At 36.4% G+C, this 19,354-nt stretch overlaps 1 protein-coding gene and 1 long non-coding RNA gene across 2 annotated transcripts in view; one reads left to right on the top strand and one right to left on the bottom strand.

Moving 5' to 3' along the window:
* The window catches only part of LOC140629206 (leucine-rich repeat-containing protein 37B-like), a 135,018-nt gene that overhangs the window by 93,496 nt on the left and 22,168 nt on the right, over positions 1 to 19,354 (top strand). The window lies entirely within an intron of this gene.
* Positions 1,212 to 18,263, bottom strand: LOC140629207 (uncharacterized). The gene is made up of 3 exons (XR_012027051.1): positions 17,565 to 18,263; positions 5,726 to 5,913; positions 1,212 to 3,867 (listed from the first exon to the last, which is right to left on the bottom strand). It is a non-coding gene; the product is annotated as an uncharacterized lncRNA (long non-coding RNA).

Below are 19,354 nucleotides of genomic sequence, written 5' to 3' on the forward strand. Positions count from 1 at the left end.
TATTTCTAGTAAAAAAAAAAGAACTTTTTATGATGACAGGTGGTAACTACACTTATTTTAGTGAGCATTTTTTAATATACAGAAGTTTTGCATTATTATGTTGTACACTTGAGACTGATATAATATTGTATATCAACTGTTTCAATTTTTTAAAAGAATATTTGGATATTATCAGGCATTTTTCAATACCAAATTATCATTTCTAAAAATTTATGACACTGAATAAACTCCAAGAAAATAAATTATGGTATGGTTTCTATATGAGTCTATAAAGGTGACACTGAAGTCTATTTCATTTTGATTACATATTGCTGATTACCTGCAGTTGCAACGAATTCAGTGCAAAAGACAGTGAATGTAAAGTTCATCATACCACATGTTAGAATTTGATGAATAGGTTGGGAATAAAGAATAGTGATCTATGGTAAAAGCAATGATAATAGAAAAACAGTAATAAATAGAATTAAACCCTACATTACTTTCCCTCTTTATCAGTGTCTAAAATAAACATTAACTCATTTGTTTTAAGTTAATGGAACACAAATCCAACCATTAGGTTTTATGAACAAGAAAAAGATGTGACTCTTGATTATTCTTATCCAAATTTTGTGAAAAGATAGAGTAGCTAAGGGGGAAAAAGGAGTCAAGAAGAAAAAGGAAAACATTTAAGCTGGTATTTAGAGATATTTGGAGTACTCAAGCATGTGTCCGAAATCTATATGGGGACACCAATTTAAAAGATACTGCAAATTCTATTATAAATACCTCTCTAAATGTCAACACCACTGCAAAGGAAAGTAACAGTAACAATGAATTCAAATTATGATGAAAGGATTAGAGGATAAACACCAGATGAAGTTTTCCAAATTATCTAAATGGTTGTACATTTTGTATTCATGGTTTAGCAGACTGCTTCCTTTTTTCCTGCATAGCATGGGAAGGAGATTACAATGATAAAAAATAAGAATTATAGAGCTCTCATTCCATGATTAGGATAGGTGAATGACAAAAATAAAACAAGAAAACATGGAAATCTAATGCTATAATTAGGACAATTCTACACTTATTTTAATATTTTGTTACCTTAAATAAAAGTATGAAATATAAGGGACAATAATCTGAGATTAGGAAAAAATTCTTAGGAATATTCTCATAAGAGATAGCACAATAGAGTAATTTAAAAGATAAAGACAAAACTGGAGGAGCCAGACTCAGAATAAATTACCCATTTGTTAAAGTGAAATTGTAATCTTATCTTTAAAATGATGAATTCCTAAAATAACTATACAAAAGGCAGCAATCAATAATCCTAACTTTCATAAGAATAACAAGAAAATACTCCCCATCATCTTCCAAGTGGTCCTTAATAATACCTTTAAGAATCTACAACCCGTCTATAAGGTAAGTTAACGTAAATTTAGGTAACAATGATGGCTCCTGATAAACACAAGTAATTCATTACCTTAAAAAGCAGTAGAGCCTGGTAACTCAGAAAATTTACATATATTATGAATGACAGATGCATAGGAAGTTAAACTTTTTAAGACTTGAAGTATGGCAGACAAACACTCTCTCCCATAAAACCTGCTTGGCTTGGCATTACTTTTGGAAGCTGAATACCATGCTGGTAGAGCTGCAGGTATAACAATGTACGGTAAATCTTATGCTTCTTGTACTTTATGATTATGTCATAAAGAATATTTCTTACAACCATAGTAACCTGACTATATTTAGAGTGCAAAAATAACATATTCTATCAAAATCAACATTAAAAATCAACACTGGAATCCAAAAATTCCAGGTCTAGCAGCAAATTTCCTGAGATAAGTCATACTAGCTCTTTTTTCCCTAAACCTTACTAAGTTATATTCGTACATGTGTGTGTGTACATATTCTTTTCACCACTATGTTGAAGACTCAAGTTTTACAACTTTGTTGAACATCTTCAGAATTACTATAGTAGCAAAATAAGAATATTTCTCCTTTTCGTGCAATTATAAAGAATCCAGAACTCTTATTATATGTTGGTAGTAGTAAGCATGTTAGAAATAAACGTATGTTACCTTTAACCAAAACCTATATATAGATTGTAGTTTACAAATACAAAATATTTAGCAATACAGAATTTATTTAAAGGTGTCAGAGTTCTGTGAGGTTACTTCAATTCATGTCTATATAAATATCAATTGATCACAGGTGATGACAGCCGGGGCAAAGCAAGAAGAATGATGAAAATAGACCATGATAACTAGCTACACAATGAATGAAACCAAGAAATCTAAAGATTTCTTAGAGGGTGGATTTTGATTGGTTTATTATGGGAGAGTTAGAAGTCAACAGTCTTAGGATGAAATCTGAATAATCAGGAAGTCTACTTGGAACTTACATTCAGAGATGTTTCTAGGTGGTAGAGCCAATATGAGAAATCTAGCACTCACCATGATAAAATCATTAAAGAGAAGTCCAGAAAAATCTGCAACTTTGCAAAATGAAATAAAATCTTGCTGGTGCAAACAAACAAAAACCCAAATAAGTTAATCTCCTTACCGTTTAATCAACTTTGCATTTGACTATAACAAATACTTTGTTCTATTGCTCACGTTATTTTTCTGTTTTGTGATTATAAAAATCATTTGATAAAAATACAGGAAGTTGGTAAGGGTCAGAATTCAAGTCTATTGTTTTCATGAAGAATATCTGGGGGGCAGCCCCAGTGGCTCAGCGGTTTAGCGCTGCCTTCAGTCTAGGGTGTGATCCTGGAGACCTAGGATCAAGTCCCAAGTCAGGCTCCCTGCATGGAGCTTGCTTCTCCCTCTGCCTGTGTCTCTGCCTCTCTCTCTCTCTGTGTCTCTCATGAATATCTGGGAAATTATTAGAAGCCCTTCTCAGCCACAAATATTCAAAATGATTCCCAATACGCTGGCTATACCACTGCAAAAGATTTAAAAATAAAAAGATATCCTAGGCACCAAAGAACTCATGGCCAAGGATCTAGTCTCAGCTTCTAAGAGAGATGAAGATGTTAAGACCTAAATAAAAATCAAGAAATGGTAACAAATAGCATCCAGATGACAAGAATATTTCGAGGCATATGTGGCTTTCTAAAGATACTAAGTTGTAGATGAGCAAAAATTAGATGTTTAATATCAATAGTAAACTAGATTCTTGTATGCTTTAAGTCAGTGGACATGATCAGTTTTACTATCTATTGTTGAAGTGACTGTAGAAATGACAGCTATACCTCTGACACATGAGTCATGAAAAAATAATGACCAGGTTACCTCGAAGAATATAAAGAAGGCAACTTTTTGGAGTTTGTCACAGAAGTGTCTAAGAAAATACTGAACAATATGAATTATTTCAGGTACAGAATTATCAAGTCCCTTTTTACTTCCTGTCACAACGTTTTTCAAAGAATTAATGATAAATGTGCTTATATCTAGTCTTTTAACCTCCCTACACTTCTGGTGTTTAGGGTTCTGTATTTTATGAGAGTTAAGGCTGGGTTGTCCAATAACAAATAATTTAATAACCAAGTATAACACCTAGGCATCTAGAGCCTGAACTGAGGGAACAGTTCTTGTTCTTTATACATTCTTGTTTTATATATATATGTATATATTTTATATGTAGAGCTATATCTCTACAGTAAGAAGCTTTGCTGAAAAAGGAGAATAGATGATATTGTTTAGTTTTATAAAGATCTTGAGACAACCATATCATGTGTGTACTCTGTAGGCATCCAAGCAGCCATATAATTAACACAAATATCCTCAATGCATGGAGAAGAACCTTAGAATTCATTTGATCCAGCCTCCCATCCAATGTAGGATTCTCCTCAGTTTCTTAAAAATACAACATCGAGCACTAAAAAAAAAAAAAAAACAAACAAAAAAAAACAACATCAATTTATTGTGTAGTATCCTTTCCCCAACTATGCGGGGTATTCCTTCCTTCATCTCTGTGCCCACTATGACTATATATAAAAGAAGAGGGGGTTGAGACAAGATCTCACATATTTCTTCTAACTCACTGATTCTCATAAATATTTTGTTTGTTGTAATCTACTGAGCCTAAATATTATGTATGCCCTTAGGATTATACATTTTTTTCATACAGATGTTAAAGAAATACATACTCTTAAACCATAAAAATAAAAATTCATAGACTTTTTTTGTACTGGGAAAGTTTTTTCAAAAGCATCTATTATGTTATACTTAATAAGTATATGTAGTCATCTAGAAGAGAGATTTCTTCATATATTATTCTGAATGACTCCTTGCCAACAGGTGATAATGCCTTGGGGTTTCCTGATATATGCTGTGATCACTGGAATATTGCACTGCTACTAGAATTCTGATCTATGTGGTTTTTTTTTCTTAAAGTTGTTATTCAGTAAGGTCTCAAGTACAACACACTTCTCAGATGTTACTCTAGTTTATGCTCTGTTTTATAGCTGCTGGTAGGAGCATATGCATGCATTTGCAAACAAGGCTTGCATCATTGGGATGTAGATGTGACTTAAGCTTCAGTCAGTTTTAGTAAGTAATCAAGAAAGGCTATATTAATTTAATTTAATCTTAATGAAAATGAGAAATTACAAAGAATTTGTAAATTTAATTGGAGAAACAAGGGAGAAGGTTAAAAAGAGGTAAGGTTCTCTGAGGCTTAGTATAAGTTGTGTGTTTGACAAAGGGTCACCTATGTGGGATATGAATTAGAATCAGTAGTTATGAATGGAAAGACTGGTGAAAAAACTCAGTATAATTTGCTGAAGATAAACATACTTGTCAGCCATGTTCTAAGGCTTAATCATTTTTATTACTACTTCTATTTTGTCAATGGTAGTTAGGTACCAACTTGACACAAAACGAATTCTGTCTTCCAGATGTCGTTTTACTGGAGGTCTGAAGAACAGACCATGCTATCCTCTCTTTGTGGTATGTAGTATATGCAGCCATAATCTTCAAAATCACTATATCATAAATTTCTATCTACTTTAATATTCATTTTCACTTTGAGGTCCTTTTGACCATTTGATGACTTTCAGATCGCAATTCCTTTTAATACCTATTCTGCTTTATTGTTTTTCTCCTAATGCAGTAGTAGTTTCTATTTTAGAGGGGTAGAATCTCATCTTGTCTCCACTCCACATGTCTAAGTTCTCTGCATACTTTTATATTGCTTTGCTGCCCTTACTGCTATTTGCAATTTAATATAATCTGTGAATTTCATTAATATGCTTTTTCCTCTCTTTTCTACATCATTAATGCAGCACCTAGGTAAGACAGGACGTAACACTGATCCTTGCAGCACCTAGACATATTCGCCAATTTGATACATTTCCTTTTATGCTTTATCAATATTTTTTATGGTTCTCCAGCCAGGTTTGAATACATCTGACTCTGTTTATATCCAGGACAACTTGAATTAATTGTGCACAGATGTCATGAGACACTGCATCACGGCTTCACTAATTTGAGAAATACTACATCCCCTATATTTTTTCACTTACTAATATATCTACAAAACTCACATTTTCAGATTAGCTTAATATTTATGATTCTAACAATCTATATTTAGTTCTCTTTTAATACTCGTGCCATTATTTCATAGAGATAGATGATCTTCATTCTTTGAACACTCCTTTATTAAACTTTTAATTTTGTAACAATTTGAGATTTACAGAGAAGTTACAAAGATAGTAGAGTCAGTTCCCTCTTACCTTTTCCCCAGCTTTCCCTAATATTATCTTTAAAAATCACGGTAGAGTGACACCTGGGTGGCTCAGCAGTTGAGCGTCTACCTTCGGCTCAGGGCATGATCCTGGGGTCTGGGATGGAGTACCGTATCAGGCTTCCTGTGTGTCTGCCTCTCTCTCTCTCCGTCTCTCTCATAAATAAATAAATTAATCTTAAAAAAAAAAAAAAACCATGGTACATTTGTCAAAACTAAGAAGTTAACATTGATATAACACTATTAACTACAGATTTCATTCACATTCCACCCATGTCTGTCCAGTGATCTTTTTCTGTGCAAGGATCTAGGATACCACATTGCATTTAGTAGTTATGTTTCCTTAGTCTCGAATGATCTGTGACAATTTCTCAGTCTTCCCTTGTTTTTTATTCCATTGACACTTATGAAGCATGCTGGTCAGATATTTAGTAAAATGTCCCTCAATCTGGGTTTGTTGGACATTTTATTGTAATAAGACAGGGGTTATGTTTTCTGGAGAAGACTCCTACAAAGGCAAGATATCCTTCTCACTGTATCATACTAGGAGTATATGGTATTAGCAGTATTTATCACTGGTGATGCTAACTTTGATAACTTGGTTAAGGTGGTGTCTGCTAGATTTCTTCACAGCAAGTTAGAAATTTTCCCTTTCCATACTCTTCTATGCATTCTCAGTGGGGGGGTATTATAACATCCTCAAGGAAGTAAAAACTCATTCCTGCAGGCAAAAAAAATTTAACTCTTTTCATGCATAAAATAGTGGATATATAAATAGTACATAAAGAGATATACAGTGTATTTATGGTAATAAAATTTCACCTGGGTGAGGGGGGCATTATGAAAAAATGTCTAAAAAGGTTCCTGTGTCTGTGTGGAGTCGGGGATGGTTTTTTAAAGGAGGAGGCTGGGGATCCCTGGGTGGCTCAGTGGTTTGGCGCCTGCCTTTGGCCCAGGGCGTGATCCTGGAGACCCGGAATCAAGTCCCGCGTCGGGCTCCTGGAATGGAGCCTGCTTCTCCCTCTGCCTGTGTCTCTGCCTCTCTCTTTCTGTCTCTATGTCTATCATGAATGAATGAATGAATGAATGAATAAGTAAATAAATAAATCTTTAAAAAAATAATAAAATAAAGGGGGAGGCTGCTGGTAGATACTTCTCTATTCATTGGAAGCAATGAACCCCACATTGGAAGGGAGTAGAATTAAGCCCTAGCTCCTAAAAAGGAGAGAGTATATACACACATTATTTGGAATTTTTCTGTAAGGATATTTCTTTTCCTGTAAGTCATCATTTTGGTCCATTTTCTGTCAGTAGTATGTCAGGTCTGTGTTTCTGTAATGGTTTAGGTCTTCTAACAAGCATATCCAAATAGGATTAGGTAAGCAAAAGATTTGGGGATTTGCTTATAATAGGTGATGAGAAGGGAGCAAAGGAAGGTAAGAGAGCCTCCAGGCTGTGAAGGAAAAAGGGAAGAAGGAGGCCAGGTGGGAAGAGCATCAGACTGCAGCACAGTTCTAAGTAAGTTTTGGCTCAGTCAGTGGGAAGTCCTTGAGTCAAAGTATGCCAGTAAAGGAGTCCTGCATCTAATTGGAAAGGACCCGCTTTACAACACCCATATACAGTCATTGTCTGGAAGGATCACTTGGGAATCCTGGCCTTGGCATGAATTTGAGATTGGGTCTAAAAGGCAGCAGATGGGGTCATCAGTCATTTATGTTTCCCATAGCAGGAAATCTAAGCACTACATTTTCATGCCCATCACATTCCTTACTTTTATACAGTTGTATTAAAAGTCCAGAACTTATTTTTGAAATAATATTATCTAATTCTTTCCACATTCTAAGAAGTATGTTTTTATTTTTTGTTTTTCAAAACATAGCTGCATACAACACAGTAAGCAGCAATTTCTTAGAAAATATACCCTTATCAAAATATCAATAGCATTTTTCACAGAAATAAAAAATTATCCTAAATTTGTATGGAACCGGGCAGCCCCAGTGGCGCAGCGGTTTAGCGCCGCCTGCAGCCCAGGGTGTGATCCTGAAGACCCTGGATCGAGTCCCACGTCAGGCTCCCTGCATGGAGCCTGCTTCTCTCTCTGCCTGTGTCTCTGTCCCTCTCTCTCTCTCTCTCTCTCTGTCTTTCATGATAAATAAATAAAATCTTTAAAAAAATGTAAAAAAACCCTAAATTTGTATGGAACCACCCAAGACCCCGAATAGCCAAAGCAATATTGAAAAAGAACAAAATTGGAGATATCACAATCCCAGATTTTAAGAGATACTACAAAGCTGTAATAACCAAAATGGTATGGTATTGGCACAAAAATAGATACACAGTTCGATAGAACAGAGAGCCCAGAAATAATCCCACAATTATATGGCCAGTTAATCTTTGACAAAGGAGATAAGAATATGTAATGGGAAAAAGACAGTCTCTTCAACAAATGGTGTTGGTAAAACTGGACAGCTATCTGCAAAACAATGAATGTGGACTGCTTCCTTATACTATACACAAACTTAATTCAAAATATATTAAAGACCTAAATGTAAGACAGGAAATCAGTAAAATCCTAGAAGAGAACAAAGCCAGAAACTTCTCTGACATCAGCCAGACAACTTTTTCTTAGATATGTCTCCTAAGGGAAGGGAAATAAAACAAAAATAAACTATTGGGACTACATCAAAATAAAAAGCTTCTAACACAGCAAAGGAAGGTCAACAAACTAAAAGACATCTACTGAATGGGAGAATATATTTGCAAATGATATATCCAATAAAGGGTTAGTATCCAAAATATATACAGAACTTCTACAACTCAGCACCAAAAATAAACCAATTAATAATGGGCTAAAGACTTGAATAAATATTTCTTCAGAGAAGACACAGAGATGACCAACATACACATGAAAAGATGCTCAACATCATTCATCAACAGGAAAATGCAAATCAAAACCACAATGAGGTATCATCACACACCTGTCAGAATGGCTACAAAAAAAAATACTAGAAACGAGTGTTGGTCAAGTTGCAGAGAAAAAGGAACCCTTGTGCACTGTTGGTAGGAATGCAAACTGGAGCAGCTCAAATGGAAAACAGTATGGAGGGTCCTCAAAAAATTCAAAATAGATTTACCTTGTGATCCAGTAATTCCATTACCAGGTATTTACCCCCAAAATAAGAAAACATCAATTGGAAAAGATACATGTACCCCTAGGTTTACTGCAACATTATTTACAAGAGTCAAATTATGGAGCCCAAGTTTCTAATAATATATGAATGAGTTAAAAAGATGTGGTATATACACACACACACACACACACACACAAAATGGAATATTACTAAGCCATAAAATAGAATGAAATCCTTCTATTTACAACAACATGGATGGATCTAAAAGGTATAATGGCAAGTGTAATAAGCTAGTCAGAGAAAGACCAATACTATATGATTTCCCTCACATGTGGAATATAAGAAACAAACAAGCAAAGAAAAAAGGAACAAAAAAACAGACTCTTAACTATAGGGAACTGATGGCACCAGAGGGGAGGTGGGTACAAGGATGGGTGAAATAAGAGTACACTTATGATGAGCACTGGGTAATGTATAGAATTACAGTGGAATTAAAAGTAATAATTTTTTTAATTAAAAAAAGAAAATAAAGGAAATCCTCACACGTGCTCCAACAAAGATGAACCTTGAGGACATAATGCTAAATGAAATAGGCCAGTCACAAAAAGACAAATACTGTATGGGTTCTATACACAAGGTACCTACAGTAGTCAAATTCATGGAGACAGAAAGCAGAAATGTCAGGTACTTGTGGGAAAGGGAATGGGGAACTGTGGCTTAATTGGTATAGAGTTTCAATATTGCAAGATGAAAAGAGATCTAGGGATTAGTTGCAGAACAATGTCAATGTACTTAACACTACTGAAATACAAACTTAAAAAGATGATTAAGATGGTAAGTTTTATGTTATTTTACCACAATTTTTTAAAAGTCAGTTAATTGTTTAGAGCAAAAATAGCAATATGTATTTTTGAGCTTATAGAAAGTATAGATGTAAAAATAATGACAAAATTAGTACAAAGAATGAGAGGGAAGTATATAAAATTACATTGCTGTAAGGGAAGTTATAAGTGAAGTAGTATAACACTAATCCAAGGTAGACTGTGATAATTTAAGTACGTATATTTCATTTCTAAAGGATCCTATTAAATTACAACACAAGTATATATGACCAAGCAGACAAATGAGGAGATAGAATAGAAACCGAAAAAATACTCGATTAACCTAAAAGAACATAGGAGAAGAGGAATGAAAGAACAGAGAATACAGGGGACATATAGAAAACAAGTATCAAGATGACAGAGTTAAATTCAACCACATCAGTAATTAAATTTAACTTAAACACACCAATTTAAAAATATTCTTACAAAATACATTGACAAATATTAACAGCCTTATTTACGAAACCTTTTTATTTTTTTTAAGAAACCTTTCTAAAAATAGGATTTTAACATGAAAATTTATATATCGATATAATGGCTCATTCTTCATATAGTTATGATTTTACCGTATGTCATGGTTATTTATAAATATATATGTTCTATTAGTTGCCTGTATTACAGATATTTAAAAAATGCTTCTAATGAGACATACTATAACATTTCTCTATGACAAAAAGGAGATGGTACAAAATCAAGAAAATTTCTACTAAGTGAGTTATTTTTAGGGGGATTTTTCTTCTTCAATGAATTTCATTCTAAACCATGTCTTGCTGTTTTCTTCAATTGTTTCTATGGTCTCTATTTTTTTTTTTTTAAGATTTATTCATTTATTCAACAGAGAGAGAGGGAGTACGGGTGTTTGTAAGCAGGTGAAGCAGCAGGCAAAGGGAGAGGGACAAATAGGTCCCCCTCTGAGCCGAAAGCCCAACGTGGGGGTCGATCTCAAGATCCAGAGATCATGACCTGAGCCGACGGCATAGGTGTAACCAACTGAGCCATGTATGCAGGCGCCCCTGTATCTTTTCAGTTTTATAGATTTTACAGAAATAGAAACTAAAAAAATATTTCAATATCTTGTTTCTTTTTTTTCTTGCCATGCCAGAATGCTATTTATTTATTATTTTTTTATTGGAGTTCAATTTCTTAAGTTTCTTAATAAAATTATTTACATATCAAGCAAAGTTCATAGTAGCAAACAGATTTTTTTTTTAAGATTTATTTATTCATGAGAGACACAGGGAGAGCATAGAGAGAGGCAGAGACCTAAGCAGAGGATTTGATCCCAGGGCTTGATCCCAGTCACAGGATTTGATCCCAGGACTCTGAGATCACAACCTGAGCCAAAGGCAGATGCTCAACCCCTGAGCAACCCAGGTGCCCTCAAACAGATTTTTTTATATGGAAATATCTAAATGTGAGACAGGAATCCATCAAAATCCTAGAGAACACAGGCAGCAACCTCTTCTACTTCAGCTGCAGATGAACTTCTTGCTAAACACATCTCCAAAGGCAAGAGAAACAAAAGCAAAAATGAAATACGGGACTTCATCAAGATAAAAAGCTTTTGCACAGCAAAGGAAATAGCAAAACTAAAAGGCAACCCACAGAATAGGAGAAGATATTTGCAGACATTTCTGATAAAGGGTTAGTATCCAAAATCTATGAAGAACTTACCAAACTCAACACTCAAAAAAACAAAAAAATCCAGTAAAGAAATGGACAGAAAACATGAACATATATCCAAAGAAGACATTACATACAAATGTCTAACAGACACATGAAAAAATGCTCAACATCACTAGGCATCAAGGAAATACAAATCAAAACCACATGAAATACCATCTCACACTGGTCAGAAAGGCTAAATGAACAACTCCGGAAACAAGAGATGTTGGTGAGGATGTGGAGAAAGGAGAACCCTCTTAAGCTATTGGTGGGAATGCAAACGGGTACATTCTGGAAAACAGTATAGAGGTTCCTCAAAAAGTTAAAAATAGAGTTACCTTCCAACTCAGTAATTGCACTAGTAGGTATTTATCCAAAGAATACAAACATAGTGATTTGAAAGGGCACATGCACCCCAGTGCTGATAGCAGCAATGTCCATAATAACCAAACTATGGAAAGAGCCCAGATGTCTACTGGCAGATAAATGGATAAAGAAGATGTGATATATACATACATACATACATTCACATAATGGAATATTACTCAGCCATCAAAAAGAATGAAATCTTGGCATTTGCAATGTGGATGGAACTAGCGTGTATTACGCTAAGTGAAATAACTCAGAAAAAGACAAATACCATATGATTTCATTCATATGTGGAATTTAAGAAACAAAACAGATGACCATAGGGGAAAGGAAGGAAAAATAAGACTAAAACAGAGAGGAAGGCAAACCATAAGAGACTCTTAACTATAGGAAACACAACTGAAGGTTACTGGAGGGGAAGTGGTTGGGGGGCTGGGATAATTGGGTGATAGGCATTAAGGAGGGCACTTGATATAATGAGGACTAGGTGTTACAATCAACTAATGAATCACTAAATTCTACCCCTAAAGCTCATAATATACTGTATGCTAACTAGAATTAATTTATATAAAAAGTTTGAAAAAAAATCTATGTTATCCTAATGATGCATGTTTACTTTTAGTATTATCATGGCCCTTTTATTTCTTTATTTCATTTGATCCTGCTCTTAAGAATTATTTTTTATTGTTACAAAAAATGGAAATCTCTAACAGATTTTAAGTATCTTCCTCAGTTACCTCTTTCACATAATGACAATCTCATTTCTTTTCTCCAGTTTCATTGAGATATAATTGGTATACACCACTGTACAAGTTTAGGGTGTACAACATAATTGTCTGACCTACATATATTGTGAAAAGATTACCATAATGTTTAGTTCTCATCTATCATCTTATATAGATACAATAAGCAAAAAACAAAAAAGTTCCTTGTGATGAGAAGTCTTAGGATTTACACTCTTAACTTCACATGTATCATATAGCAATGCAAACTATAATCAACATAAAAGGTACATTACATCCCTATTACTATTTATCTACCATTAGAAGTTTGTACTTCCCCTACCGGGGTACCTCCCCTCCCCCGCCTCTCATAACAACAAACCTGACCTCTTTTTTGAGCTTTGTTTTTACACTCCACATGTGAGATCATACAGTATCTGTCACCCTCCAACTTATTTCACATAGCCTAATACCTTCAAGGTCCATCTCTGTTGCTACAAATGGCAGGATTTCCTTGTTTTGCTTTTTTATGGCTAATATTTTACTGTGTGTGTATATCACAGCATTTTTATCCATTCATCTTTTGATGGACACTTAGGTTGTTTCCCTGTCTTGGTTATTGTAAATAATCCTGTGAACATGGGGGTGTAGATATTTTTTTCTTCACATTGTAAATTATGCCTAATCATCCCTAGCTTAAATTTTCTTGCCATCATTTATTTTTCAACTCATACCAACCACACAGTTGTGTAAAACCCCCTCTATTAAAGGGTACCAAATAGATCTTCACGTTCACCCCATAACCCTTGTAGTTCTCATCCACACTCGACGATATATTCTTTATTTAAGACTCTTGGTTTTGGTTTTTCCAAGTGTTCTCTCCACCTTCTCTTTCATATGTTGCCTCCTTCATCTCAAGATCTCTAAGAAAACTAATGCCCCAATTTTCTCCATGACTCTCTTCTTTTTCCTTTCTCTCTCTCTCTCTCTCAGGAATCTTTGTTTTTATCACAAGGGTTTTCCAAATTTTTCTTCACCCTGTACCTTTCCCAGGCTCTCACACTGAATTTCTTCCTGTTAAATAGCTCCATAGATGAACTTCATTTCCCTCTAAACCAAATACCGAGTGTCTATTAATGGCTTATCATCTTCCCTTTCACTCAAGATTTAATCTTTAGATTTTTTTAAACTTCCTTCTTACAATGGTCCACAGATCAATGTGTTCTTAAATTGAGGTCTTAAATTAAAAGATTAAACAACCTAAATAAAAATCATGAGTCAGGGTTGTTAAAAATGCAGATTCAGTGCCTCACCCTGGACTAACTAGGATTTCACAGGAGAGTCGCAACCTGCTTTTTAAACAAACATCCCATCTAAGTCTTAGGCACACTATGTTTGGGAACTAGTGCATTATATCAAGTATCATCTAATTCTGCAGATTCTACCTTTTCAATGTTTCTCATTTGGTTCTCTCCTTTCCTGTGGCCTTTACCCTAGTTTCAGGCTGCTTAATCTTTTAGCTGGACATCAGTAATAGGACTTCCTTGCCTCTAGGATATTTTCCACTCTAATTCATCCTACACACTGGAGTCTTATTAATCTTACTAAGTCACAGCTCTGCTCATATAATGTGACAAGAATTTATTGAGAGCATACTATATACTAGGTGCTCTAGGGCAGGAGGTTCCAAATGGGGCTGATAATCAGAGTCATTAAATGAAAGAAGCCTTTTCAAAATAGATTCTCTATCACCCCTCCAGGCCTATTAAATTAGAATCTCCAGAAATAGAGTTGAGAAGTTTATTTTTAAAAAGTTCCCCCAGGTGACTCTGATACTTTTGGGCAACATGAGATTGGTTAATATAAAGACTAAGACATTCTTGTGTATTTCAGAGTATACTGGGAAAGATGGGAACATATACAAATAGCTACCATATAATACATTGATTAATGCTGTATAACAAGTACCATGGGCCGTAGGAAAGATTAATTCTAACTGCATTAAATACCTTTAATAACACACCTAGCTGGAAGAAATCTTTTCCTCCTCTAATTTCCCACAGTACTTTATCTATAATTCTCTTAAAGTCTCACTTTTATCTTGCACTATAATTATTTTTGTCTATGTTTCATGTCTTCTACAGGATACTTCAGGGAAAAGCTTTGGCTTTAGGAGGGCAAATAATCTGACAGGGAATTTTTTGAGTTCTAGTTTATTTACAGGATAGACCTGTATCAAAATAAATAAACATAAATCATGCATAGTTATACACTTAATAAATAAATAAAATCTCAAAAATAGGATGTCCCCGTAACTCTCGGATATATGAGGCCAAATTTGAGGATTTTAATCACACTACAGCATTCAGTAAAGTTCTTTCAACACAGCAGGTACTCAATACAAAGTTATGTATGAACCAATGGGATTTGGGGAAAAATGCCTTTGGATATAGAAAAACATACTTAATATGTCCAGCATCTATCATAAAAGGTTATAGATTCCAAATGAAATAATATGCTGGTGGTTTTTGCAAACCAATGCCTGTAAGCCAAAACCAGTTAGTCTGTTTGTTTTGTTGGAATAGCCCAGTATTATTAGGGTGTTTGTTTATAAATTTTAATTTAAATGTCTTTCGCTCAGGCAGATATTCTGATTTACCACAGGCTCTACTACTTCCTATTATCTCACATTAATCTGATTACATATTTATGTCTATATAAATGGTCTAAATAGGAGAGTGCTAATCGTGACAGACAACTGCTCCCAACCATTTGTGCTTTTTAATTGTTGCCTATTATGGGCTGGACTGTGTGCAGCCCCCATCAAACCCCCATATTCCTATGTTGAAGTCTTAACCTCAGCTTCTCAGAATGCAGTCATATTTGAAGACCAGATCTTTAAAGAGGTAAATAAGCTTTAGGATAGTATGAATCGTGTTTTTAATATTTTATTTATTTATTCATGAGAGACACAGAGACATAGGCAGAGGGAGAAGCAGGCTCCTTGCAGGGATCCCGATGTGGGACTCGATCCCAGGACCTGGGATCACGCCCCAAGCCAAAGGCAGATGCTCAACCGCTGAGCCACTCAGGCATCCCTGAATCGTGTTCTTTTAAGAAATTTGGACACAGAAGTTTACATACATATAGGAAAGACCATGCAAAGACCAAGACAGAACATGGCCATCTATATAATCCAAGGAGAGAGGCCTCGGGATGAAATCAACCCTAACAACTTGATCTTGGACTTCCTACACTCTAGAATTTAAGATAATAAAATTCTACTGTTTAAGCCCCCCCAGTCTGTAGTATTTTGTTAAGGGTGTCTGAGCAAACTAATACAGCTACCCAACTATATTTAATATTAATCTTAGGCATTTTTATATCAAAATCATGTTTACCATGTGCAAGTCATTCTGCCAGTACACTGATAAATATCATTCTAAGCATCTTAGAACCTAGTAGATGATGCAAACTATACGTACAATACATTTAATCAACATTAAGAAACATTACAAGATCCAAAGCAAAAATGCCATATAAAGAGCACATTATAATTCTATATGCGGGCTACATCTCAAAAACTTCAAAATTCGACCTAGGTCTTGAAGGATAAGTAAGATTCAGCAAAGCTGTGTGGAAAGGACATCTGGGTGAGAGGAACAGCATACAAAGTCAAATGTCTACTATTTGTAGAAACATTTTTTCCAAGTATAAGTACATCTAACAAGTCCAAGTTTCCTTTCTCAACCCTAAAGTCACTAATCATTTTTAAATTAATGACCAAGTCCTTATAAAATTTAGGCTTTTTTTTCCCTGCCAGATAAATAACAGTCCAAATGACTTTGTTCAGTACAATACTGACATCCAAAGGTCATTCTAGTTCATCTCTAAGATCTCTTGGGCATCTGCTAAGATTTAGTTTTATCTTCAAATGATCTGTGAAGGCAGTTAAGGTGCTCATGGAACATTCTCTTTTGACGTTCTGGCCATTTTTTTTTCATCTCTTGCCTATATATCAAACCTTATCACATTAGAATGGCTCTATAATGCAGGTGGTCTGTGTTTTCTTAAGTGCCTCCTCTTCTGCAGAATGTATTACACAGTTCATTAATGCTTCATACCTAAGCATTCTAATGTATTTAATTTTTTATTTAATGAAATTTCTAACCTACAGGCTGAGGAAGTTATTCAAAAGGTCTCATCCAAGCTACAGGAAAAGTGCTCATTAGCAGGGAGTTTTGAAGATGAAATATTAAGAAAGAGGTTGGAGGGACCTAAAGATAGATAGATCTAAGCCTTCATAAATACTTCCCTGCCCTAATTCTAGAGGAATAAATTCTTCCTGATAGGCAGGGAAGTTTTGGTGAAGTTTTCTACAAGACTTTGGTGACAAGAATTTAACAGTGACTTTTGCTGCTTCTTAAAACATGTGTTTCAAAGCAGCAAGGTCTTTTTAGAAGAATTATGTGTCTTTGAAGAGCCTTATTTCCCCCCTATCATTTCAATGTTTACTTTCATAAGTAAGACTGGAGTGAGACCAATACCGTCCAATGAGATTCACGTTGAACCGAAGGCGCCATACTTAGCACCTAGCTCCAATTATTTTAGATTACAATGATTCTCGGAAAGAAAGGAGACAGCTGAATCGGTTGGATTCCTGGAACGGTTTAGGCTCAAAGCACCTGGCTATTTTACCGTCTGCCTTTAGATTTGTGGGAGATCAGGAACTTAAGTCAGAGAAGCTTTGCGACTGTACAGAAAATTTGAAAATTCAGGTCTTTGTCCATTACCAAGTTAGGGCGGAATTTGGCAGTCAGGAAGAACCAAAATTTTAAATTTAACAGTACGTCGAATGGCGCCCGTGTTTTAAAACTACAAAACGTGTACAGTGAAGTAAAAAAAATCCGCACTCTAAGTTACTGAACTTCCTTTTTTTTTTCTTTTCTTTCTTTTTTTTTTTTCTTTTTAATCACCCGCTCCTCTCCTCGAGTGACGAAGTGGACTAGGGTTTCTATAAACCCTTACTTAACGAGAGGGTAGGGTTACCACACGCTTACCTTAGGGCAACAACTTGCACTTTGTAACTGGACAGGAATATCGTTTGATGACAGAGAAGGGTAAAGGAAACGCAGGCCTGTGGCGGGACCCCACCGCACGCCCACCTTTACTCTCGAGGAACCTGCCTCAGCCCGCCAGCTCCTCCTTCAGCTTGGCAAGGCTGCTTTTCCCGCGGAGTCTCGTCTTCCGGCCACAAGTCACCTTGGCCCGCCCACCCGGAAGCCGTCGTCTTGGCAACAGAGTATCGTCCCGCCCTTATTTCCCTCGCCACGCCCACCGACTTGGGCGTCTGGCGCTGGTCTGGCTTTGATTGGTCGATCTCTGCCTCACTCTACGAGACGTTTGGGGCGGCGCGACTCCAGCCCTCGTATTTGAATTTGTGGCGCGTAGAGTTCGTGAGGTGCTGAAGGGTGGCTGGGCGTCTTCCTGGAGCCCGTATCTTGTGGTGAGCGACCCTGAGGGGAAAAAATGACAAAAAGGACGGCGGGAGGTGGAGGCGCCCTGAGTCAACGTGGCCGTCTCGAGATGGGAGACTTCAGCCGAGCTGCGTCAGTCGCCTGAGGCAGGACCTCTCTTCGCGTCCTCACAGCCTTTAGGTTCGTCCTCACGTATTCCCTGCGATGTAGACTGCACGTCGGCCCTCGGTCAGTCGCCCCTGAAGGAAGGCTCCTCCTAACGCCACCTTCCCTCTTTCTTCAGTGCCTCTCTCTTCCCCCGCTCCTCCCCCCCCCTCCGCCCCCCCGAAACAACCCTCGAGCTCGGAAGCGCAGACCCCCCTCGCGCCAACTACACTCGATTCCCCACAGCTGTCCTTCATGAGTTATATCCTCGTCCTTCTCCCGTGCAGAATCAGAAACTAGTATCTGCCCTTGACTGTGGAAAAATGTCTCCGCAGCAACTGGTGAGCGGCCCGCGCGCCTCACACACTGAATCCAGACCCTTCCTTATCGAGGATGCTGCTGTCCTCATCTTCCCAAGTGGGATGTAGTCAAGGTCACGTGGAGAGCGCAAGTGAAGCGCGGTTAAAGCACCACGGAAATGTAAGTTACTGTTGTTCGCCCTTGCTGCCTCGGAATGATGAGGGATTCCTCCCCGAAACATGGTTATTTTGTTCTTGGTCAGACCTGTGGATACATGGGTTTCAGTTGTATGTTGGAGTACAAACTCTGAGGCTTGATCTCAAACAAAAGCAACCACTGATTGGAAACCTCTTCACTAAATTTCAGCTTCTTTGTCTGGTATGACATGATTTCCCTCCACTCCCCAATGTATTTAATGTCAAATTGAGATTCAGGACCATTTCAGAAATTTTTAAAGTATAAACATGGACAGCTTTCCCTAACATCTCCTGTCTATGACCTTGAGAATCTTTTCTTTCTAATTTGACAATTTATTTTTTTAAATATTTTATTTATTCATGAGAGACATACAGAGACAGAGAGAGAGAGCGAGAGAGGCAGAGACACAGGCAGAGGGAGAAGCAGGCTCCTTGCAGGGAGCCCAATGGGGGACTCGGTCCTAGAACTCCGGGATCATAACCTGAGCCCAAGGCAAATGCTTAACCGCTGAGCCACCCAGGTGTCCCTAATTTGAAAATATAATGTAATTTTCTATTTCCATGTAATTTCTATTTCTACTATTTATACTTTTCAATGTAATTTCTATTTCTATTCACCTCTAGAACAGAGGTTCTTAACTTTGCGGGGTGGGGTGGGGTTCGTAGTGCCCTCTAAGAATCAAAAATTTGGGGGGTCTTGTGTACAATATAACACACAAAAATTTTAACTCA

This window comes from Canis lupus (genome assembly GCF_048164855.1).
Source record: "Canis lupus baileyi chromosome 3 unlocalized genomic scaffold, mCanLup2.hap1 SUPER_3_unloc_1, whole genome shotgun sequence".
In the NCBI taxonomy this organism is placed as follows: domain Eukaryota; kingdom Metazoa; phylum Chordata; class Mammalia; order Carnivora; family Canidae; genus Canis; species Canis lupus.